General features: G+C 36.8%; 2 protein-coding genes across 5 annotated transcripts in view; both read left to right on the plus strand.

Moving 5' to 3' along the window:
* Mub (poly(rC)-binding protein mub) overlaps positions 1-24,721 on the plus strand; it is a 238,696-nt gene that overhangs the window by 31,731 nt on the left and 182,244 nt on the right. For all 4 annotated transcript variants that reach the window (XM_072010166.1, XM_072010161.1, XM_072010167.1 and 1 more), the window contains exon 2: positions 20,127-20,284. The gene's annotated coding sequence lies outside the window, so the exon portion shown is untranslated. The remainder of the gene's footprint in view (positions 1-20,126; positions 20,285-24,721) is intronic.
* The window catches only part of Eif2bbeta (eukaryotic translation initiation factor 2B subunit beta), a 242,431-nt gene that overhangs the window by 28,722 nt on the left and 188,988 nt on the right, over positions 1-24,721 (plus strand). The gene's annotated exons all lie outside the window — the stretch shown is intronic.

Below are 24,721 nucleotides of genomic sequence, written 5' to 3' on the forward strand. Positions count from 1 at the left end.
GAATTTACATAATGTTAGAAGAACAAAAGAAATAACAGTGAATGCAAAATTTCAAATTAAATTTTCAAACTGTTCATTCCACCGAGCCTGATAAGGTTAGTGCTAACACACTTTCAGAGAAATCATACATGGATCATCAATTTTATCGTACGCCGTTCAACAAAATTGCTGCGAACGCAAGTAATTCTGTCGGAATTTATATTAGATCGAGAAACATTCGAGTAATTTCAACTAATTCGGTGGAAAACCGCGAGCCAATTAACCCATCGGAAGGACATACCACTCGTTAACATGCTAATGAGAAATTCACTGTTGCCGTAACATAATCGAAGCACGATAATTATCAGTTCACTTTTCCTTTTGTCGGCGCCCTTTTACCACGTAACTTCATCGTATCTTTTTCGTTCGTCGAATCGTCGAAGCAAGCACTGAAATTACGTGCAGCGTGTCGATCATCGAGAAAATTAACCGGAACGAAGGACGCTGGCCGGAAGGACCGGTGTCCTCCTGCCTTCAAACTTAATTATCGTCTGGCAATTAACGGGCGGTCTCTCCTCGTGAATTAGACAGTTTACGAACTGCAGGAAAGTTGGAGCACCGTCATGCCATAATGCAATTGGTCCGACTTGTGTGCTCACCTATGCGCATACGTCGTTGATTGCGTATCCATCCTGCAAATACCCGGACGCCTTTCCAACATTCTCGATCAAGCAGGTCCAACCGGAAATTGGTAAAAGCACCCAGTCATCGAGTTATCGATAAGTTAATTGTACAAAGTGTCCAATGTCCATCTACGATGGTTATTTTCAGAGTATGATTAGAGGACGAAAGAGCTTCGCTTGTTGGGTGATGTCTCTTGTAACTCGCTTTCCGTAGGTTACGAGAATTTTAGCAAAGATCAGACGTATAGCGATTACGAAAAGTATTCGTACGTATCGTATTGATTGGTATTGATAGTGGCACAATTGGAAAAATTTCAGTTTTTTTTTTTTTTTTTTTTTACCGAATGGGAGGTCTATTGGTAGAAGTCTATTTGTAGAAATTGTATCAGTTTCGCGTGTGAGCGAAAAAATTACTTGCCACTTATGCTGCTATCAACCTGGCCTTTTAGTTTCACGATATTGGCTCATGTTCCGTTGTTTCGTCATGCTAGTGGAAGCTTGTACTGCTTCTGGAACAGTGGCATGTCTTGCGTTAAGTGAGCCTTGTGATGTCGCGAAGCGACTCACGAAGATTTCTTTGTAAATTTTAGAAGACCTCTCATCTTCGAAATTTATATCCTTTTTAACGTCTTTGTAATCATATTCTGTATAATATATGATATAAGTGCTGTTAAAAATGTATTGGTGTTTGAATACTTTGGTGGTCATTGTACTGTATGTAAAACAGTGGTTAATTATTAATATTAACAGTTTTTATTAAACTCCAGTAGACATAGCAAGTCCATCTGAAGAATTTTTATAAAACTCTTGACAGCAAAAAAGATAATTTTGGTAGATATTAATAAAATTGTCCTGTATCCTTAGGAAGCTCTTCCTAATTGCGTTTACTAATTGATTTACTCATAAATGGTAAATTAGTGAGAGAATTCGTTAATATGTACTTGTTAAATTTTATAAATAATGTTAGCTCGATTATTCGTAGATACGAGAGAGCAAATGAACGAAAAGAAAGAACCTACCAAAATTTTAATTTGAGAAATAGGATTTCTGTCCACTCCTACGTAATATCATCGATGCAACGGGTGAATTTCGCGTTGGCTCATTAATCCCAATCGCATTAGTGAAAATTTTAATGCGATAAATAGCAGACGAATCGTGCACACATGTTACAAACATAACACAACCTCGATTATTTTCAACATATTGCAAGATAATCCGCTAAAAAATGTACACCCACACCTCTATTTATTCCTACGTAGTATCATCGATGTAAACAGCGAATCTCCCGTTGTCTCGTTAATTCCAATCGCGTTAGTCGAAATTTTAATCTATAAAATAGCAGAAGAGTCGCGTATATAACGTACACCTGACACGATCTCAATTATTCCTAGCATTCTGCAGCAACTAAGAAATGTACCGAATCGAGCAGAAAGTTTCCTAAATCAGCTAAAGAATTTACACCCGTGTTCCTATCTGCTCGCATGTAACGCCATCGTTGCAATTACTAAATTTCTCGTTGGTTCGGGATTCCGGTCGCGTTAGGAAGAGCAGAGCCGCCCCTCTCAAGCTGACAAGAGTTGCTACGTATCGGGGTCGTAGGTGGCACACCAGAGGGGTAAGATGGCAGGCAGAAAGGGAGAAACGGAGTTATTTAAAGCCTGGTTCCCTCGATCGTATTCCTTTGCTTCACTGAAACGTGCGAGGCGTACCGCGAAGCGCGCACACGCGTCGATATCGTCGCGTGGCCGGACTTCTTCTTCTTCTTGCACAGCCACGTTTTGTAGGCTTTTGCGGCCGGTCGCGCGAGGGCTTCGCCTTTATTGGATGAGCCCGTACGAACGCTGCTAATTATGAGATCCCCTTAAGGCCGCCACCTCGGCGAACCGCGCGCCGCGGTCTTGCGCCGCCTCGACCAAAATAAACGCGCACGGGGGCCGGCTGAATTCTAATTAACTGCAATTTACTCGCCGCCGTTTCTATTTTCACGTGGTCGCGCGCGCTCCGCCCTCCTTGATCATCCTCCCCTTTTTTACTCTTCTGTTTTTGCATTCTCTGCCCTGCGCCGCTTTCTCACACTGGTTATTCCGCGACGTCTACCGCGATAACGAGGGGAAAATGTTGATCATGGGTGGATTGGCGTGAAGCATAATTGGGCCACGTTATGCAAAATCCTAGCGACGTTCGACGATCCGAAATCGGGTAAATTTAGTTGGAAGATTTGAAGTCGAGGGAAAAAGTAGCTTCGCTTCTATTGGCCAGGGCGAAGTTCGCTATATTGGAGCACTTGAGAAAGTACTTGCATAAATTGGATACGTGCTGATAGAAAGTTGAGCCGTGAAGTTTGAAAACAATTTTGAGCATTTTAATCGAACAAATCTAATAGAATAGAATAGAAATTTAATAGAATCTAATAGAACAGAAATAAAACGCTGCGTGAGGCTGGTTACAAAAATATATCTTCTAAATAGCGCCAATGATTAATCCTAAATTGGATCGTGTCCATTTCTCTTTATCTTGGGTAAGAAATTTTATTGAAATATTCACTTATGTTTTATAGCGAATACTTTTTTATTCTACGTAGAATGAGTAATAACTATCAAAATTAACACGAGTTCGAAGAAATAATTAGTAGCTGTCAGATAGGCAAATAGGTGGGTAGTTGGCGCAGCTCAAATGGATCAATTTCTTGCGAGAAAACACAGTGAACCCATTTTTCTCCTGCAACTGATTCCGAAAATGTGGACAACGGACAGAACAAAGGCAATTTTCATTCTGCGATTCGTTTGAAGAATCCTGTACCATAAACTGTCTTTTCTTTTTTGCGAGATGTAGAAGATTCGAGCAGAAGCCAGATTTTTCTTTTTCCTGGATTCCAGTTCAGCCATAACCATGAACATTTTTGTTCTTAACGTCGATTCCACGGTTTAGCATAGCTTTTGTTACCTTATCTCCCCTAGCTATTTCATTTAAATCTGCGACACCATTTTTATGCGCCGTTATGACCCCTTTCATATTCTTCTCGTCCCATTTCCCATATTTTCCACGCTATGACACCTTTATCCTCGAGAAAAGAAGAAGTTCGATAATTTCGACCGATGTAACTTAACTTATTAAGAATCAACCGATGCTTTGTGTGTTGCACACGATGTTTAAATCGTGATAAAAGTTTCAAGATTTCGTTTGTCGTAAATTTTTAAGTTTTGCATCTCATATAGATTTGCCATTTGGCCATAATATCGATAGAATCGTAAAAAGTATCCGTAACGATAGGGTATCTTTCACGAGTAGGTTCCTCTAGATTTATTATTTCGAGAGGATTGGAAAAGTCATTTTCCTCAGCCATAAGGAGTTATGATTCTTCCTTTTCCATCATTATTGGTCGTATTTGTAGTCAAGCGATTTGCAAATTTTCTGCGAAATAACTATAATAGAAAAATAATTTTATAACGTAAGAGTTGTTCTATGTGGGTTGGCAATTCATTTATTTAACTAAATTTTTGTTATTTCGAGGGTTGCTAGGTTTCTGCATAATATGACCCGCGAATGACTATCGAAAAACTAAGAACGTCACAAAGTAGATTTATTGAGAAAATTAAATTTTGATTAAAATTAAATTTTAGCACATTCGAAAAGGAAGAGCGTACGAAATAAATATATCGTTCATAAAATAATGTTTATAACCTACGTAGATATCGTAGGAGAAAATTAATAAAACAATGTATTTTTGTCTCGTTTTGTTCTAATACAGAGTGAGGAATCTTTATTTTTTAACCAGTACGTTAAAATATTTCATGGAGGTTTGATAATCTTCAGAAATGTAGATAAAATAATAATTTGACGATGATATACGTTTCAAACGATAATCAAGCGATTATCTCTATTATCGTTTTATCATCGTAGCGATTTATTTAAGATTTTTAAAATGATATCGTTAATTATCAGAATTGATTTATTTAGGAAGAATAATGTTTATTTGGTGACTAAAATTTCGGCCTCTCTGATGCGGTGTTAATTAATGGCGATGTAATAAACGAGTAATTATGAAACGATCAAAGATAGACTAATTAAAATATACGAAGTTAAGCAAATGTTAATAAATTAGAAATCCATCGACTCGTTAATGAATATTAATTGAGAAATCCAGATAAATTACTTAGAATGAAACACGCGCCTATAATTTATTATGCGAACTATTCTTCGTTATTTACAAATAAAATAAAATAGCTTACAATTATATTTTAATATATCTACAATTTAAACTCACAATTTATTGATTCCATAAGAACATAGCAATCACCATTTCCAACAATTTACTGTTAACTCACATTGCTACCATATGATCACTAGACTGCGGATTGTTTATGTATCTATGAGAAATTTAAATATGAAAAATGTGAAATATAATACAAATATAAAAATACGATATTTCGATTGAAATTTTCCTTTTTCAGCTGTAGTGGTAAAAATCTAAATTTGAATAAACATTTACAGACTAGTTATCGATCGGATCCATCAAACACCATACACGAACAGCGGTACATATTTCGAATCAAATTCAAATTTGAACAGTAGCACATATCGATCAGATATTCTTCGCGTATCTCGATACAAACTACAAATCGCCCATCTTCCGAATTCTTTTCTCCCTTTTTCGTCACTCTATGTATCTTCACTGTATTCAATCGACCGACCTCCATTACCTTCTAACGCTAGCATCAAACTTCGCCTCTTCTTCCACGCAATATCCACCCTTCTACGCCATAAGATAAAACAGTTTACCAAGTAACACTTCACAGCTCTGTAACGCGTCCTTAAACCGAGTCGCGGCACCGTATAATAGCTGCTTCGTTTCCTTCGGACAAGTATCACGCTTCTTGCTCATCTGCGTGCGATCCACGCTTCATCAACTGTCTTCTACGCAACCTGCGATAACCCGCGTTATCGTATTCGTCCGATTTACCTTCGCGCTTTTCCCACACCTCGCAATCTCTGCTTTCTTTTCTTTTCTTTTTTTTTTTTTTTTCATCGAGATAAGCTGAAGGTAAAGTGACGGAAGCTGGTCGTGGATCGCTCAGAATTACAGTCCTACAAGAAAAATTTTTAGAAAGAAGCGATTTCTCGATCGAGGACGCGGTTAACCAGCCACTTGAACCGCTATAAGATCGTTTTAGAGCGATCAATCGGTTTAACGATCATCTTGCAAATTGATAGCTATTCGAACATCTCGACCAACAAACGAATCATTGACGAAGCGCGGACCCCGTTTATTATCCTGTTCTATCGTTAGGCTCACGTTTCTATGGAAATAAAGCCTGCTTGCTCCTTCAGTCGAGAGGAATAATAGAATATTCCGCGTTCAATTATCGAGCAAGCCTTGCTGTGTGCATAAGCTGGAAGGGAAAAGATGGCTTGAAATTGGTTGAATTGCTCTTTCTCCGACCTTCTCGGCGATCGGAAATCCTCATTCTTTTGAAGGTGGCTAGAGCACATTCGAACGTCTGATTTGGTTGCTTCGTTACGTGCTCGCTGCAGATCCGATTCCTACGATGCTGTGCGCCGCGGAATAATTTTCCTGGAATATCTGGCTTATTGCATATTATATATTCCGCATATTTTTACGAGTGCTACATGCTTCTGGGCAGTTCCTGAAACATCCTGTAGAGAGGGAGAGAGAGGGAAAGAGGAAAAGAGGGAGGTTTGTGATACGAACGGATTCGATGTTTATGGTGGTCATAAAGTTTGCTCTGCTAGCTGTGTTTCTCGTATGCGTCGCCTATATTTTTCACGTCACGACCGTATCGTGCATTTACCATTGCGATCGCTGTACGATTGAATCTTTCTGACGTTTTGCGTTTGTATAACATTATCGTTAAAATTGTTTATGTATAACGTGACTCAACTCTTTCGGTTATTTCTAATTACTCTATTTTAAAAGCTTCATGCTGTCACTAAAACAAGAAATGAATCAGACAAGCCTGTTAAAAGAAACTAACGTGGTTTCTACTATTTTATTAACAGACTGATTGATTTTACAAACATTTTTCTCGGAAATATTTTCTCGCTTTAATTCGCTCAACGTTGAAAATTGCGCAGAAATGTTAGACGAGCTGCGGATTAGATTTCGCGCAGAAGCTTAATAATTTAAATGGCAAGGACGATTTTACAACGATGGGATTAAAAATGGTCACATTAGGGTCACGCGGGTTTCACCACTCGCCGGAAAGCATAAATCCGGAAAATCCATTTTCGTCACGGTTCATATATCAAGAAACACGGTTCTATTAAACGAGATTCCAAGCGTTTCCCTTTCGTCCTCTCGTCTATTTGACTACATTTGCCTTTTTCGTGAAATAAAAAAATCTCTCCCCGAACGACCGTGCTTTATCTCTTTTCGTCCATGCGTTTCGCGAAATTTCAAAGAAAATCCTGCTTTAAGTAGATACACGTCCTCGCTGCCTTTCAACTCCGTAGGGAATCATACGAATACAAATCGTTTTATTGCTGTCTCACATCGACCTTCGTCTTCGTTTAACAATTATGCATGAAAAGTTATGCTTTGCAATTATTTGGAATTCTTCCGTGTACCTAATTTTTCTACCGAAATTGATATTTTTCATGCAAGAATTCTCATGGAATTTAATGGAATTACGGACGGTTGACACGAGGAAACGACTTGAATAGGATTTGTCCACGTTAACAATTTTCATCGATATGCATCTTTAGGAAATGTTGTTTATCTACGAAACACTTCAATGGAAATTTTCAATCTCGATGAATTCTACTCGAATCAGTTTCTCATTCCTGTCTCCTGTATGTTATGTTGTTTATCTACGAAACACTTAACATACAGAAGACTGGAAGGAGAAAGTGATTCGAGTAGAATTCGTCGAGATTGAAAATTTCCATTGAAGTGTATTTTTAGGAAATGTGGTTTATTTATACCCGACGTAAAGAATCGAAAAGTTAAAATAAAATTATAAAGTACATCGTGGCTATTTGTGCAAATTAGTATTTTTATGAGTATAGCGAAAAACATGGAGTTAATTCGTATAAAATCATTTTGCTCGTTGAATATTATTAGAAGACTATACTTTGCATATTTCATACATTTCTATCGTGTGTGTTCGTTTCTAAATCTCCAAATTTTCCACAAACACATAAGAATTCATGGTCGAATTATTAAATTAATATTACATGATCGTACATTTATGAGAAATTTACGTGCTCGTAAATGCACGAGCTGTAAGCACGCAATATATGAAAATGCGCAAAGTGTCTATAGTACTCCTTGCAATATTTGCAAAAATAAGACAAATCTCTGTATTTAATTGGATTCATGAAAGCACGAATTTTCAACGGCCACCCATACGCGATAAAAATACAACTTCTGGAAAACATTCACGATTCAATCGTCGCTTCTCTTAACTTTCCAACTTTGAACAATTTCAACTTGTGAGTGGTTCACATAGCTCGTATTTACTTGCTGTGCTTACGTGTTCGCCGAGGAAAAGATGTAGCAGGATGAAGAAAACAAAGCCGTGCTCGTAATTTTCATCGGTCCGCACATAAATTCGTAGATACAGCTATTGCCGGGCGTAACGACGTCTAAAAAGCTCAGGACGGGACGAAAGGTTTATAAAACGTGCTTACCCCTTTCCCCAACCGAGTGACATCATAAAATGGAGGAGGGTGCACCGTGAAATTCGAAAGGGCGACGGAAGGCTTTTTAGCTGAAGCCGCGGCTGTGTTGCTGGACCTCGAACAGTTGCTCGTAAAATACCCTTTTAGACGAAGCTCCATCGTTGAGAAAGTAGAATGAACGTCGCCGAATAGTCAAAGAAACCGATGCAATTGTACGGAGGATCGTAGGTCGTATTTGTTGGCAGGTTGATTAAAATTATTTAAGAGTTTCGCCGTGAGACGTAATTGAGTGGAGGACTTGGAAGAGAAACTGATGGACTTCATATTTTGTGAAAAAATTCTTGATTTTATTATGTTCCTTTTATTTTTTCATTTTCAGACACACAAAGTCGATACTCGCTTCTAGGAGAAAATTATAAGATTTGTATAAGATCGTTTACCCCGCGAATATGGCACAAATAATAGAAAATTTTCAGAATTGCAAAGCATCTCGTTACCCTATCTGACATAGAATCTGAAAATTGTGACTGAGAAGACTATCGTACGACAGAGCCTTACACAGAGAGAAAGTATCAACACTTGCAGAACTTTCCGCTAATATTCCCATCTCCAATGAAATATCCAAATCTGAAAGTCATCGAGCTGTGGGAGCTTTAAAAAGGGAGCATCGAATTTCCAGGAAAATCAAGAGCTTCGAAATGGATACTCGATCGGGGACGATCTTGTACGGGGAAAATGTGTCAGTTTCCAGGACTTTGCAGTAATATCTCTATCGACTTATCCCCAACCAAATATCCAAATCTCGCCATCCACGAGCTGAAAGCTCTTAAAGGAAGAATCGCATTTCCAGGAAAATCAACCGGTTCGAAATGAATACTTCAGCATGAAAGGCGAAGGCAATCGCAATCCGTTGGAAGCAAAACGCTCGAACGAGCTCCGGCGTACAGCCGCAATCGGCCTGGTAACCCATAAAGTACCACGCGAAATTATACGATCGTTTCAGCGCGAAAATCGCGGTCGAGATCTATCGACCCTTTCGTACGGTCTCGTCTCTGGGACATCGAGCTCGGCTTTCGTTTCTCTTCGGAGAAACTTTGAGTATTTCGACGCGAGGATCACGGTCGAACGCGACGACGAGGCCAAGAAGGCAAAGATATATCGACCCGTCGCTTCCGTTCTCCAGAGTACGGTCGTCAGATACGCTGCAGAACGAACTTTTCTGATCTGCCATTGTGTCGCGAGAGCCCTTCACGTTTCGCGAGAATTACCTTCCCTCTCGACCTTCTATTCGCGTCTTCTCCATTGGCCCTTCTCTCTCTCTCTCTCTCTCTCTCTCTCTCTCTCTCTCTCTTGCCTATTTTTGCCACGAAGTGAAAAAAAGGAGAGAAATTGATAGATGCCACGATTTTGTTTTACATAGTTGGATCACGTTCGATGGACTTGAGGAAGTGGAAAAATTTTTTTTTTTACTTTCTAACACGTTTTTTATGTAGGCAAGGTAATATTAATTAGAAATAGTATACTAAAATATATATATATTTTGCTCATCTTCGTAATAGGACTGTGGTTATTTATGAAAATTCATATTTCTGTGCGCGTAATTAAAAAGGTGCAGTTTTGTTGGCTATATTTTGTTATAGATGATTTATTAAATGTTATAGCTAGTGCTATAGGTTCACTGTTTTGTATAATTCCGCGCGTTCTCCCACTTAAAAATTTTTTATTACAGTGCAGCAAAATTCGTGTTCCAGTTATAACTAGGATTAAAAGCTGACCGCCATTTGGCAATTGTCTGCTTTTCACTGTATTCAAGTATTTGTCGATAGAAGTTCATAATTTGCAATATCATCGTTGCACGATTATCCTACTTGCACAATTCTACCAAATCCATGGATCAGAATCGGAAATAGAAGCTCGTTTTGGCGTTACGTATACCTGCCCTTGCCAATTCTATTTTTCTTATTTTTCGTTCACTATGAGAACACTTAATAAATAGAATTTTCATCGGGCAATCTTTTTGACGAGCCAAGAACAATTACATACCTAGAAGGCTAAATATCAAATATACATTTTGTAGGCTGCTTTTTGCACAAAGTGTTATACTTAATTTAACGACACGTAACAATTTTTATACGTAAAACAATTTCCTATGTCTCTCGTGAACACGTATCTTCGTTAATCCGATCCTTTTCTAAATTAAAACAGCACGTTTATAAAAATCATCTATCCAGCAAACGGACAATATTCCGTGCTACCTTCAGACACATTTTAAAACACGTCCTGAGCACCGTCGATCACCCACCTGTCATCGACAGCGAGGCTCGCTGAGTCGCTCGGCGTTTCGATTGTTCCGCCAACCATAATTGTCTGGCTCGCATCCACGAAACTCCCTAGTCCAACGTTCGCTGGATCGTTTAAGCGTAATTAAAGGAGTAGCAGGGGGGAAAATTCGCGGACGTCGAATTCGTTCTATGAACTTTGTTTCGGGGATCGAGGTCCCCAAGACAATGGGCGGACGCGGGCGATAAGAGGCGGAGGAATTCGAGCTTGACAAATTGAAACGACTGAATCTCTGTTTCACGGTCGAAGGTGTAAGAATAATGAAATATAAAATAAAGAGGCAAAGTGTGGTGGTAGCTGGACGTGAAACTGTATTGTTAAATGGCGGAATTGTTTTAGGGGGTGAAGCGTACGACGAAAGTTTAGCGAAACTAGTATCGAAAGAGTAGGATTAAATTAAATTAGGAATGTGTATTAATTATCATCGACGAAATTCGGAGAGACTTCATAGAGAAAATTCTACTGAAATTTTTCTACAAAATGTGCAAGCTAGACGCGAGACTGTGTTGTTAAATGGCGGTATTGTTTTGGGGGATGAAAGTAATAAGAGCTTGGAGAAATTATTATCGAAGATTAAATGAAATTAGCAATATGGATTAATTATTATCGATGAAATTCGGAGAGACTTCATAGAGAAAATTCTATTGAAATTTTTCTACAAAATGTGCAAGCTAGACGCGAGACTGTGTTGTTAAATGGCGGAATTGTTTTGGGGGATGAAAGTAATAAGAGCTTGGAGAAATTATTATCGAAGATTAAATGAAATTAGCAATATGGATTAATGATTATCGATGAAATTCGGAGAGACTTCATAGAGAAAATTCTACTGAAATTTTTCTAGAAAATGTGCAAGCTAGACGCGAGACTGTGTTGTTAAATGGCGGAATTGTTTTGGGGGATGAAAGTAATAAGAGCTTGGAGAAATTATTATCGAAGATTAAATGAAATTAACAATATGGATTAATTATTATCGATGAAATTCGGAGAGACTTCATAGAGAAGATTCTACTGAAATTTTTCTACAAAATGTGCAAGCTAGACGCGAGACTGTGTTGTTAAATGACGGAATTGTTTTGGGGATGAAGGTAATGGAGAGAGTGGGAAATTATGGAAAGAGTGGGGTTAAATTAAATTAGGCATGTGTATTAATTATTATCGATGAAATTTGAAGAGATTTTATATGGAAATTTCTATTCGAATTTTCGTACAAAATGTGGAAACTGGACGTGAACTAGCGGAATTGTTTTCGCAGTGAAGTTAATAAAAGTTTGCAGAAATTATTATCGAAAGAGTAGGATTAAGCTATGTTAGGAATGTGTATTAATTTCTGATGTACGATGAAAGTTGAGGAGATTTTGTAGAGAAATTTCTATGCAAATTTTTGTGCAAAATGTGGAAGCTGAACGAGAAACTATGTTATTAAATGATGGAATTATTTGGGGAAGGTAATTGAATTTTCAGGGAATTATTATCGAAGAAAGAGGATTAAATCAGATTAGAAATGTGTATTAATTTCTATTAATTATTGATGCACGATCGAATTTCAAGAGATTTTAGAAAGAAGTCTCTGTACGAATTTTTCTAGCCATTTTATGTAAATCTGTAATATTTGATTTTACTCGAATCTCGAGATATGCAGTGATTATCAAGAAAATAACATACATTTTTTAAAAAACCGGAATATTTCTTTATAATAAATAAAAATATTGATTGAAAAATATCAATGAAAAAAATTAAGCGATCAGGGAAATATTTATGTAAATGTTTAAAATATATGCACAGTAGAAATTAGGAAGCTTCGCAGAAGCAGAATTTTCTGAAGTATATTCCAACCTACTTGTGCAAGCTTCAGACCTCTGACATTGTTCCACTTAACAGCGAACCCGAAATACATACTGCTTGACATAATTAGAACTCCACATCCATAGAACAAACTAAATTTCAAATATTAAAAAATAAGGACATTCACAATTATAGAATTTTTACCAAATATTTCATTTATCTATGACAATCTAAAATTACAACAAGCTTTATTCCACTTAATTCAAATGTATCGTCTCTACAAAAATTTCTATCATCGAGATACCAACACAATTTTTGAAATTCTAAGAAACATTATAAAATCTTTCATATATTTATAATCGATACACCGTGTGATTGGCGAAGTATCACCGCGTTGCGATTAATCCAGCTCTTTCTATATTTTATTCGCGCTAAATATTATTTTCATTTTACGGTCTGTGATTAAAATTAAATAATTCCACATTCCATGAGAATGTGCGAGTGAAAAATCTGAGTCAGAAACGCGGCGCGCAACGTTTCAATCGTCGTTTCTGCCATCGAAGAAACACTTGAACCCTAAAAAACCATTCACCGTATATTCCGGTGGAAATTTTTCTACGAGTCGCTCGAGCTTTCATCCAGCCGGAATATTTCGTCAACGAGAGACGGCCTGTCCCATTGAAATTTATCGGCGAGCGAGCCTCGCGGAATCGTTTCACCGTTCGTTAAAGTCGAAACTCTAAATCAGATTTGGCGTGGAACGCGCGTAACTCATAGGCAGCCCGTGAAAGCCGTGCGTCTCTGACCCGTTTCTTTAGAAACTGATTCCTCCGCCGATATCCACGAATTTTCATCTGCCGGTTAATTCGACATGGCGATAAATCTCCGCCATGCCGAGCTCAAAAGTTCACGAATCGTTAACATTGTGAGTTACGAACCGCGTTTATGATGCAAACGTTTTGTCTGTTTTTCGGCTTACAGATCCATTTCCTACTCTTCGTCGAGAATTTTTGTTTGTATTTTGTTCTTTTTTCATCGATTATTTACCATCATATTACATTGCTATAAATCGATTTGGGTTCAGCTTTATTAATATATTGCAGGCTATAGGTATTTAATAAAGCGATATTAAAGGGTAAGTTCGGCTTTGTAATTATTGGAAAAAATTAGTTTATTTTAAGGACGTTAAGAATTTTAACGTTCAATTGAAATTTCGTAAGTTATCTTCCAAACTGTACAATGTTGGTATCGTTAACGCTTGAACTTTAAAATTCCAAGCTCGTAAGTCTACAATAAACCGAGTTGTATAACGTTAAATTCACTTTGCTATCCCTTAACTACTCTTAATTTTCCGTTTCGAGCTCTTTGCGTGAAATTCTGCATCGAGAACTCGGTGAGTAACGATCTTGAGAAAATCTTTTTTCGAAAGTTAAACCTATCGATCGTCCACTTATTCGTACATTTACACCTGTAACACGTTGTTTGGCTTCTTCGATGAACAGCCATTGATAACGAATTATAATCGCGAGAAATATTTTTAATGTTTTTGTTAATTTTCAGCGTTATTTGTGTAGAGACACTTGGCGCGAAAACTAACATAAACAAAGAGCTTTCCCGTTGTCGAGCATCCCCTCGCTTTGTTCGCGATAGATTTGGAAATCGAAAATCGAGAGATGAATGGAATCGTTAACGTTCGGCGAATTAACTCGTCAGCTCAATTAGTAATTAGGAAAATCCGCGTGCAAGAGCGGCGCGTGCCAGAACAATGCGGAAAAAGCGGCGGCAACGTTCAACAAAACAGAGTTTTCAATCTGTTAGATCAGTGGGCTGACACACCACGCTCGAATTAAATTTCATGGTTGATTGCTGCTGAAATTACCTCGCGGTTTACGCTCTGTTTTATGCGTGAATACAAATCGCGTTTCCTGCTATTATTCAAATTATTTCTTCCCTCTCCTCCTGTTATTTCGATCTCCTGTTTCCATGAATTTCGTTACCTGTCCTTGTTTGTCTACACAGGATGGCTCATAAAAGTGTTCGAACACTTGTTGACGCGTTTTACGAATTGCTATATTACGTGTTTTATACGAAGCGTTTCGAAATTTTATTAGCAGTCTATGAAATTTAACGAAGCTTCACTGTCGTGATACTTTTAGGGGAACTGTGGTAAAACCGGCGGTTTAACACTGGAACTACCGATAGTTAACACGAAGCTATTTCTACCAAAACCAACCAAAATGATTGGTCTTTAAAAAATACGTAATAATAGAATAATTTTATATTTATTGATTTGTTACTTTCTTACAGAAGGAATTTCATGTTACGTAGTACATCTCTGGTATTATTAATCCATCTGGGACCATGATCTTTAAACGAGGCTTGACAAATTTATAAAATGGTAGAACCAGACATTTTAACTGCTGTTGTATTGCTACTGTTAGCATCTAGCGATCGATCCGGAATTTTCCTGATAACTGACATCATCGTATTGAATGATACGCGGTAAAAATTTTCAAAACGTGTGGGAAGTTGTACAAAACGAGGAAAATGGTTAATTGGGGTTTGATAAACAGATTTTACACTTTGACAAGTGTCAGTCGTTTTTGCTGGTATTGGTATAAGTAGCCTTGGTACAAAATTACTTTGAATTTGAATAATACAAATAAAATAAAGCTCATTATATTATTCTTTTAGTTATCGTTGCGAACGTGATTACATCATTGAGGGAAAATATATAACATGAAGTAGGAATTTTAAAATAAAATTGTAAAACCAGCCAATTAGATCGGTGTTAAGCCTCCACCGTCCCCCATTTTCGCGACTTAACGCGCCTCTCGCGTGTCAAATTGATACGGTGGTGAAGTATGAACGAAGTGGGGAGATAAATAATTAATTTTGCTCTTTGTCGTTTGCATGCGTTCACACAATAGTTCTCGTTGAAAGGTATCGTGTCTCATTCGCACGTCAAAGACAGAAGGTTTCAGAAAAATTGCTCTACAAACGGTCGAATAATATAATAATTTAGCTGAAAATTGTGCGAAATTGATACGAAGCGAATTGATAAAATGTAAAACTAATGTGCTTGACTATTTCCCTAGCGCCGTTTAAGGAAAAGTTCGCTGTTCACGTTTCAAATTCTCAACAGGTTACATAGTGCGACAGACATTTTCGCGGACGCGCATCTTGTCTATTCTAAGTGGAAAAACCGAGTGTGCAATTTTATTTCGATTTTGTTATTTATAGAAATATATAAAATATAGTCTATAGAACGTGTAGTAGGTGAAGCTCTATTTTTCATATGTTAGTAATAGTTAATATTGTAAATATAAACTATCGAATAGCTTATATTTAGTAGATAAAACTAGGTTCCATCTTTTTTAATTTTATTCATAAAAACTCGTGGCTTTTCCACGTAGAAATTCACAGTCTGCTTGTATAGTGATAGCGTGTGCAGTACGAAAAAACATCTTCAGTTTACTCGTCTGCTATTGAACAGAAAGAAAAGGAAACAAATCTAAAAGTGGAACTACATTTCAGGAAATCAAACGCTGTCGAAACGTAGTTTGCAAAAGAGGGGAAAAAAGCACACGCGAATATTTCGTGAACTTGGTGAAAAATATCGAGGATTCTCGATTCAATTTGCAGCTAGAAGTTAATATAGAGTAGCGATAGACCAGGTACGCGGCGCTATAAAAATTAATCTCCCGCCACGACACCGCGACGATGTAATTTCATATAATCTGATGGAATCTGATAAAACGCAGTCGGTCAGGAGTTTAAGCAACCAACCCTCTGTCATCGCGTATTTCTCACGACATTATTTCTTGGATTTGCCTGTGTCTACTTATGGCACGAGTTTACATGTATTGCATAAAACATTTTGGAATTTCGTTTGCACCATAACGAAAGACGACTATGATTATTGCGTTAGTAAAATTGAAAATTTAAAACCAATGCAAAAATGCACATAAAAGTTACAATACACTGTACGTTCTGTCTCTTTAATTATTTCCATTTAAAATACAAATTTGCTTAAAGACCAATCTACTCGCAACTCGTGGTTAGATCGCTGATTTTCTGATACATTTTGTAAGAAATTATATCGAGTAATTATATAATATCTAAAATGTGAAACAAATTTCTATTTTCATTATATTTAGGAGCTTGAGATTCTTATTTCTTGAATTATCGTAAAGATACAAATTTGCGCAAAAATTGCCGTACATTCGCGACTCGTAATTATACCGAATTTATAAGAAATTATATCGAATGCGTATGACACCTACAAGTATAAAGAAAGAACATGGAAAATGATAAAACTATGTAGCATCTAGAGTGTAAAATAAATTTCTATCTAACTGCTATCTCTTGCATTCATTAAAATATAAATTTGCATGAAACTGCACAGCCTGCTCGTAACTCATAGCTCATCCGCTTCTTCTTTCAACTTGAATCGAATCGCTTTACATTCAACACCACGCGACTCTTCTTTAACCTCGACTTCTCGCTGTTAATTTAAAAAGACACCGGCTAAACGCTTGCAACTCGTGGCACGGTGTAATTAACAAGGCGCGAGTCAGCCCTGTAGCGACTGTGATTACAAGCTCGTCTGTTTGATCCTCCTTTCTTCGTCTCGTCCTTTTTTCCCTCCTTCTTTCTTTTCTCTTTTTACTCTCTTTTCTTCGTTGCCTGAACGATACCGGGCTGTAATTATACCATAAATTTTAATCGTCCCCCGTCCACCGCCTTGCACTCTTTCTTATAGACTTACTCGTTCATTTATGCCGTTTCATGAACGACAACTCGCCACGACAGTGTCTATCTTGCTTGCCATTCGCTTCCCGACGAGAGAGGATCTTAGTTGAATTATGGAGGATTTAATTAAAAGTAGGAAAGACACGCTAGTGTAATTGTGCGAGCCTTTGCCGGTTCCTCGTCATTTATGAGATCGTTCATGATGAACAGAGAAGAGTTAATCCAGTGTCGTTCTTCCTCCCCCTCTTTTTTTTTTTTAGTGGGATAATTACGTTACGTTGTGTTTTGATACGCGTGGTGCAGGAATAAAGCGACTTCTGTACTCTTTAGAGATTTTAAAGAAGCTGTAGTAAGTCCAGTAGAGATCGTAGAGAGTTTCGTAATTTAGCATGAAATCTTAATTTTATCACAAGAGGTCCTGTGTCGTTGATAAGTGCAAAAATCGAAACGATTAAAATCCGAGAATTCTTTGGTAATTATAGTCGAAGTTAAAGAATAAAAATGAATTTCTTTGGCATTGGTAAGCTTTTAAACTGAAATGTTACGTTTAACCACGACATAGTACTCGTCTCATAACGTGTATGTAGTATATAGACAGGCTCACTGTATAATCTATTATACATTACACACACGCAACACAAATTACAAGATATTTAGTGTATCAAGTATGCGCATATTCGATAGAGATCACGAAAATATTCAAATATTATTGTAAATTTATAGATTATTATCAGTAAACCTGGATATTCAGTGGTGCCATTTTTTAATGCATACCATGTGTTTAAGACGCAGTATACTAACTTTTTACTACATATATGTTTATAACAAATATCTCGTGACTTCTATATACATTTTTAAACTTTACCGATATGATCACGATAGTCGTATCTCGTTACAGTGCTAATGAGATTATGAAATGTTTTATCTAACACGTGCAATTGTATCACGAAAGTTGTCTCTGATAAATGTTCGAATACTTTGGCGAATCATTTCGTGTACGTGTTCCGGGCGTTAAATCGGTGTGCAGATATAGCCGTTTAAAATTTCAATGGAGATCATGAAACTTAATTATCCACACAATGAAAATCCTCTCGATCACCTGCGTAATTGAACGAGCAAATTCGACGAGCCGAGTAATCGTGATTCCGAGAATAATTAATACCAAATACGCACGGCCGACTCGTAGCTTACGAGATCAGCTTATGATATCGTAAGGAAATAAGAGTAGATCGACGCGAGGGCGAACGAGACGGTCGACAGCCAGCAAAGTTGCTAACGACTCGTTCGATAACGAGGTTTACTAAGCCGTTTTAATTAACACCGTTTGCATCGTACCGTGTCACCGGTCCCGTTAGCTTCATCCGAGACTGGGAGGATCGGTTTCCGTGAGAAAATCCGGAAAAATTCATAATTAGCGGCCAATCGATAAGGGAACATGGTCTGGCTAGAACCAGGTGGTGAGGATCGCGAATGAACGTGAAGGAGGAAGGTTTTTCTTTGCTTCATTTTGGCAAATAATGAGGAAAGCAATTAATTCGTTAGGCTGGTTGTTACTTATAATATTTACAATTTATCAAATGTTGTACTTGGTACATTTATTAAATATTAAGTAGGTATAGTGTAGGTTTATTGAAATGTAGATTTTTCTTCTTTTCTTCTTTTCTTCTTTGATAAGAAACGAAGAAATGAATTGGTTAGATTAATCGTTACTTATCTTATGTAGAATTCATTAAATGTCATATTTGTTGCATTTATTAAATGTGAATTATTATTAAAATGTATTCAATATTTCGTACATATTCATGAATGAATTATATCTGTTAACGAGGAAATTAATCGCATTAAAATTTTTATCGATTATCAGTTTTCTCGTAGACAAAATTCGTTGGAATTTTGATGATTTAATATCATGTAAGCTAAATTTAATGTTATTAAATTTTGAATATTCACACGACTAATACTTAATAAATAATTGATTAAAATTTACATCGGTTATTTTGGGAAATTTTTTCTTATGAATTGTAAGATACATATAAATATTGATAAACATTTTAATGAAATTAGTACATTTATCTTCGTTTGGGTTTCATTTGATTGAATACAGTTGTAGTTGAGTATATTCAAAGCTGGTGGATTTAAACCATGTCGTTCTGGCAAGTCTAACGACGTGTCATTAGATCCCTGGCGAAGCTGGGTGTAATGCCAGGGAAACGTTGAAATTCAGTTCAAAAGGACGTGGATTACATTTGAAGGCAGCAAGCACTCTAAATCCTGTAATGATACAACCTTCGAAATTCAAATATCTCGAATGTTATCGTTCTTAAATTAATCATTTGCCACATGAATATCGAATACATATTTACCTGCAACGATGAATTAGAAGAACCAGTGTATATTTTTATATTCTTAATAACCGCAAATTTTAAGCCTCCGAGGCTTTTAGAAATTTAAACCTTAAGACCGTTAAAGGGGTGAAATTTCACCCCATGCGAATTTTTTAAAATATTATTTTGAAATATTATTTTCCAAAATATTATCTTCTAAATAATACAGACAATGTTACTTGTAACTGCTGCAAACGATAACATTTTTACTATTCGTTTAATATCGAGTATAATTATAATAAGAATTGGCGGATTTTTATGCAGATTCATATTCTCATGAACTCGACAGAAAATAAATGTATGAATAGCCGTGGTTTAGCGGTAACAGCTTTTAAGTATTAAAATCGATATATTTCGCGTAAATACTAATTTTGTATTTCTTTGAATCGAAAGTGTGTCAAACGATATAAAACACTATTGTCGGAAAACATACATATGCAACTATATCTATACGATATTTTATAAAAAATAAAAAAGATTTTTATCACGATTGTGGGATAACTTTTTTAATACAATTGTCGATATTCGAAGTAGATTTTCTAATTTGCTCGTTTAATTGCAGGTTCGTGCGTTGCGCGTGCTTACGACTTGCAAGACCACTTCCATGCTCATCGTTCGAAGAAGCTTCCATGTTCTGAAGCTTAGCTGAGGACGATCTATTTGTTCTTGTGAATACATTGTGGACCAGGTGCATTAATTCGCGACGTTTAAGGTTTCTACGTGAGTACAAACGCTGTTTTCAACATTAATAATATTAATGATCTGCATTCCGTTAGCACGATAGACGCTATATATCCTAATTTATGTTGCATATTATTATCTGTTTTCGCGTCAAATATATTAAATTGTTACTCTTCAGAGAACATTCCTTCGTTATTACGTAATATGATGTAAATGATGGTCATTTATTTTAATTATTATATACTCGTTACGATATTGTATTTTATTTGAAATTTGTTCGCATAAAATACAAAGAACTATTGTTCAGAGTTTATTAACTTCTCGGTAAATTTTCACTAAACTTTTAGATAATTAGAAGATTAGAGAAGAGTTTCTATCAAATCGTTTCACAGTTAATTTGAATTTGCATTTATCGAAATTTAAGTTTTCTTCGTGGACAGGTTAAATGTCATTTCATTTTGAAAATCAGTCACCTAATTACCACTTGAGTTTCACAACTTCACATCCTTAGACAACACAGAGTTCGAATAATCAATGTTCCCTCATCACGGTGACACGATTTTCCCTGAATTATTGAAATTGGTGAACTTAGTAGCGGCACAGTTTTCTCAAAGTTGCGCGTAATTTACCAAATTGATACGTTTAATTACCCCGTTAGCTTTTGAATAAAAATTAAACGATTCTTCGGAAGTTTTCTCGATGTAACTCAAAATAGCTGTTTTCACGGAACTTTTACAACAGCATTGAAGTGTTAACGTTAATGAAGTTGACTTGAAACAGAAAGTAAGATCATTGAAAGATCAAAAGCTCGGTGAACAACTTCCATTTAGAAAAGTTAACCGTTTCGTATCCTCGTCTGCTTTAAACTTTAGAATTAAGACATACACCATCCAAAAAGAAAAAAAAAGAAAAAAAGAAAAAGAAAATGATATCGTATCAAAAGTCGTACATTTCGCACAGAATTGCAGGAAATTTTGGTCAGAGAAAATCCCTTTGTTACTGTACGTCTCAAGTTACGCGCGCCAGTTGAAAGACGTTAGAACGAAAAATTGCTTGCTGAGGAGTGAAACACGTCGAAGAATGATCGATCTAATTGGCCGCCGATGCAAATTCGACTGGTGAAACGTATTCTTCCGGTCGAACGGTTTATAGGGTCAATCTGAATGCGGCAGAATAGTCGATCGGGGGAATTCGCGAAGTTTAGAAGCCGTAACTACGCGGCGAAAGTCGATATCGGAAGCGGAACTGAAAGCGACGTTGATATCGCCGCGCGACGTACGGATTTCCAGCGACGATTAAGAGCGATCGATTATCGAACGGTTGAGAAGTCGCGATTTGAACCGTGTTACCTTCTGGATTATTTTATTCCAGGACGCTTGAAATCCTGTAAACGCGGCTTTTCATTACTTAGAAAATCGACAACTTTCGTGAGATTAATTGCGAAACTAAATAAACCAGGTTAAAGATCACATATGGAACGAGAATTTTATTTATCGGCCATTGTCTCTTAATTGTCGTATGAAATATGACGGAATTTGTTTACTCGTTTTTCTTCTCTTTATTTCTTTATTTATGGACAAACAATTTTCTCGATGAATTTCCAAGCTTTTGTACATGTATGAAGAACACTAAATATAATGAGCATATTCTTGTCGAATGTTACTTTACGACTAAGATATAGTATTTTAATTTATGATCGTAGCGAAATGAATATCGTTAAGAACGAATGGAATCTGTTAAGATGAAAACGATGTTTTCTAACAGTAGCTGATTGATGACGTTTTGTAAAGAGAATTGTCAGGAAGCAATGTCTTGATATACAACAAAATGATACAGGAAATGTGAAAACTAAACGAGAGGAAGATTTTGCTAACAGAAAATTAATCGGCATCGTACTGAATTTAAAAAACTGCTCTCGTGTAACATTCTCGTGTTCCTCGCCTGTAGCCTTCGTACATTTAGAAGCATACAGATTTTTCTGTTAAATTGTAACTTTATCCAGAGATTAAATGAAAAATTCTGTCACTTACGTTACTTTCAGCGGAATTTTCAAATTTCTCGCTATGAATATATCCAAGCTTTTATAAGTAACACGTACTAACATAGAGTAAATGTTCGACACACGTACATACAAACCTTCTTTACTAAAGTTTCACTCGACCTAGAAATCAAATTAAAAGCTTTAATCAAAATCAAATACGACTCAAAAAATAATCAACTTTTTAATATTTTTATGAAGCCACGTTCGAGCTATCCACGTGATTAAATATGAAATAAATTTCGCCGAGAAAGTTATTCGAACATCAAATTATTCGACATCGCTGTAATCTGTGTTTTATTTAAAGCAACCTCGTTCGCGACGCAAAGAATTCGCGAATTAGTCGTGGAAATGTCCCGCGTTTAACTGGATCTTGGGAAAGGAGGGAGGGCGGACGAATTTTACCTGTGCAAGTAATAGTTGCGTGTTTCTGCAATTAAATTTAATTGGATGATCATCTGGGTTAGCTTTTTGTGGTAGTAAAAGTAAATCCCCGTAAAGCGTAAAGCGTCGAGAGCGGCTATATCACTTGCTACTCGAACACTTCTACAGTTATAGTACTCTCCAACAAATCCAGATGTCCAAGTGCTTTGCAAATGTTACGTGTTCCATCGTTGACGTAGTGTATTCTACGTTCTATGCTCGAGTAGAATCCCTGTAACTTTGAATCGCTGACAACGCGATAACGTTTGCGAAGTACTTAAAACTGTTGTGCCCGACGAGAAAGAGAATGTAAAATGTCGTCGAATTATTACGATAGAATCGTTTCATTGAAAACTCTGTCGACCGATGTAATTTCAGATGGTAGTACTCTGCCTCTACCGTCTTGTATTGAATTTTCTGCTAACTTTGTTGGTAGATCGAAATTAATTTCAGACATCTCGATATCAGTTTTCTCTATTTCGTACCAATTCTTTTACTCAATACTACCGCATACGGATGGAAGAATTCTAGTTGGACTTTGTTTCAAACTCTTGAATTTTGCGTGGAATATTTTATGATTCCAAATGTTTGACTGCTAGTGAATATACATATACACTGAGTAACAGTTTGTTTTTACAACTGGCGTAAAATATGTACCGCTTTTCTCTAAATTGATATTATAGTGTGGAATACGATGTTATACTAAGAAAATACATGGCGTTCGATTATTCAAAATATATGTAGAATAAATAAACGACAAATAGTTCCAGCTAAATTATCAGTAGCATTTTTATCTATTTATACAAGTTCGCCACTGTACGCGTATAAATAATAATCCACAGTTTTCAACCACGGTATAACATCGTTTTATTTTTCAGACAAGTTTTCAAATAAGATAGAGATCTATTACCTCAGCACAGTAGCTTACGAGAGAGATGAATTGTAAATTTAGCCAAGCAAATATTCTTACTACGCTTCACTCGACAAAAACCCAATCGCGATACTTTCTCCATACGATTACTACGTAATCTACACATCATGTACAGTAGAAACGCGATTCCCTTCGTCTGGTATGATATTTTATTGAATTAAATTTCCGTAACTTAAGGAACAATCTCGTGGAACCTGGTACGAACTGGTTCTCACAGACAGCGACCAAACACCGGGAGACATTATTCCCCATCAAACACATCTCCATCCGATTTAATTTACCTTGAAATTACAGGAGAAACGCAGTTATTTGATCTTCGATCGGTTCTTCTCCTATGTGGTGACTCGGTAACAGATACAGACGATCGTTTCGACATACCTATCGGCTATAATAATCTGGAAAACGGAATATCTGCGAACGAAATACCAATTACCCACGGTCAATCGTTGCTGTGTAACGTGTACAAACAGATCTCAGCGGATTCGGCGTTTCCCAGAGCCGTTGAATTTCTACCAGGCGCCGGATTACCATCACCAAAGACTGCTGTCGTTCGAAGAACCGACCGTTTCAAGAATCACAGGCTTATTTGCGTTCCCTCCGCTTCCAAATGTTCTGTTCAAACGTTGTCCAGGCTACGATTCCGATCATTCTCTCATAAGACTTTCGAAAGATCGCTCGGCACACCGTCGTTTGCTTTGTAAATGTTCAATGTTTCGACTAGACACAGAGGATAGCACTCAATTTTCTTACGGTTTGAACAGAGGGACATTGGAGAATTGAATTATCTCAATTTTCCTTTCGCCTGGATTGATCGGGTGACTGAAATATTTTCTCTTTCTTTCTCTCCGATTATCGGTTAATGAATAGCAACGATAGTGTATATGATAGCTCGAAAGTGTGTGAACACTTGTTTAGTTTTTGGAGAAACATCGTTGTTTCGACGTTATAAATGGAAATGCCCGGGATTTTGCGTACTTGCGACAGGATAAAGCTTACCTTTAAGAGTCAATGTAGCTTTATTATTTATGAAGATCGTTTGTCAGCTCGTTTGAGTGTCAAACTATATGTAGATACCATGGAGAGG

The sequence above is a fragment of the Bombus fervidus genome, chromosome 9, assembly GCF_041682495.2.
Source record: "Bombus fervidus isolate BK054 chromosome 9, iyBomFerv1, whole genome shotgun sequence".
In the NCBI taxonomy this organism is placed as follows: Eukaryota; Metazoa; Arthropoda; class Insecta; order Hymenoptera; family Apidae; genus Bombus; species Bombus fervidus.